We start from the raw sequence: 2378 nt of genomic DNA, 5'->3' as shown, positions 1-2378 counted from the left end.
TTATAATCCACTTAGAAGATAAGTAAGAGGTAACAGTTCAATACATTTAATAGTAACTGTTGTTTAATGCTTAATTAAATAGGTAAGAGACCTGGCGTTTTATTTTTAAATCATTATTTTGAATCCAGTATTTAAAAAATAAAACTACTATACCAAATGCTGATGATAAATAAAATGAAAATGAAGTTCCAAGAATGGTCACTGAGCTAACCAATGGGATAATCTTATGGTTTACCAAGACATTTTTTTTTTTAATTTGGTGAGAGACAGTCAACAAATTATAGTGTGAAGAGGAATGGATAGAAGACGAAGAGGTGAATTTAGTATACTGTAAATGAGATAGTATACTGTAAATAAGTATTCTGTGAGATAGGTACTCTGAAGGCATATTTGGATAGCAGATAAGTTTTGTTCAGCTTACATAGTATTTTGTTTTTGCTGTTGTTTTCTTGTCTTTAGTTATGGATACAATTCCCAGGTTCTCAGAATTCTTTCTGCTCTATATTTTTATAGGTCTGGTCTCATTAACCAATTTGTTTGATCTGCCCAGACCCCAGAGGATTTGTTTGTGACCTAAGAATTGAGACCACTTGAATGAACATTACTCAATCATTAGGACTGGTAACTAGGATCACCTATGTCAATATAAATTTTCTCTTTCTAGATTCTTGCCTCCAAAGATAAGCTAATATAATTTCACTATTTGCTTTAGACAATTCTTACCCACCAATTATCTGGACAAAAGTTGCTAATAAGGGCAAAGGAAAAGTTAGAAAATTTGAATGGACTAATAATTCTGGAGGGAAATATATATATATACATCTAAGTGTATGTGTGTGTGTGTATGATATCTAACTATATTTTTAATTGTTTTCAGAATAATTCTAGAAAAATAACAGCCACAGTTCATTTCATTAAGCAAGTATAACCTGACAAAATTATTAAATAAAATATATGTGTAGACCTTTCATTTATAGAAACAGACACAATATTTGGCCTTTATCGTGATTAATTATAGTAACAGATTAGTTAATGTAAGCTTTCCTTGAATTTATGCTCATAACTTATAATTAAATATATTATCATATTTAAATTTTAGTTATTTCATAGACAAAGATCCATGGACCAGTTTCCTTCCTACCTCTATGCTATTTAGCATTCTTTTTACAATGCTCTTGTTGGGCCCAGAATACTCAATAATTGGTGACTGGGGAGAGTAACCAGAAGCTAATTAGAAGCAGATGGGGCTAAGCTTGGTAAAGTGAACTAGAGTAATTGTGGTTAGCAAGGCTTTAGGCCTCTGTAAAACGGAGAAATTAATTTTCTACCTTGCCTAATTATAATACGACGTAATGCCCAAACTTTTATACTAGCTGCTAAACTCTTCTGAAAGCCATATCTCATCTAAACAAACACACAATAGTTTAGTGATGCTGCCAATATCCAATGTGATACCAAAACCATTTATCTATCTTAAAATGAGACCCAGATATGAGGTATTAAGAAAATATTTTCTTCCTTGAGTAATTTGGCAAGCCTTGATTCAAAACGTACAACTCTAATTGTCAACTTTAATGTAGGTTACCAAAAGAAACATTCAACAGATTTTTTTGAACGTTTGTAATTGTTAGCAATTCTGTTTTTTTCCTAGAATTACGAAAACAAGCTTCTATGAAACAAATCCTCATTATCATACATTCTGTTAGTATTCAGGAATGAAGAGGAGAATATAGGAAATGGATAAAAGAAAAGTTTAAGGGAGTGGGGTGACCAGGGGTGACCTGGACTATATCTTACCCAAGGCAAGCTTTACTATACATGTGAGCCTAGCAAGACTAAGATCAGTTTTCTCCTGTGATTATATTATGGACAATAATGTATTACTGCACATATATATGTGAAATAATGCATGTTAAAAATACCTTAAAAACCATTATGTGCTATGCACAACCATTAGGTGATGTTATGTAAATAGTGGATGTTTTATTAACAACTGTCAAAGAGTTCCATCTTAAATCAATAAAATCATAACACATTAAATATGAAAATGCCTACATTATCAGCAAATGTGTTGACATTTGAAATATATATGTTTATATATTTATCTCCTTATGTGTATATATATATGAATATGAATATAAATATATGTATTTATCTCTTTTAAAATTTTTCTATAACAGTTATCCACCAGAGTTAAACCAGAAAAAAAAAATACATATCCAAGGAGATAAATACCACTTAGATGATACTAATTACTAAACAAGGAGAAAAATAACTCCTAAAAATGAAAAAACAAACAAAAACAACCTTTCCTTCATGTCCCAAAGTAAATAGTATAAAATTCTTATTTAAAGAGGCATGTTCTCAGAAAAAGGAAG

The sequence above is a fragment of the Ailuropoda melanoleuca genome, chromosome 1 (genome assembly GCF_002007445.2).
Source record: "Ailuropoda melanoleuca isolate Jingjing chromosome 1, ASM200744v2, whole genome shotgun sequence".
NCBI lineage: Eukaryota > Metazoa > Chordata > Mammalia > Carnivora > Ursidae > Ailuropoda > Ailuropoda melanoleuca.
The sequence above is the reverse complement of the archived record's forward strand: the minus strand, read 5'-3'. Positions refer to the sequence as shown.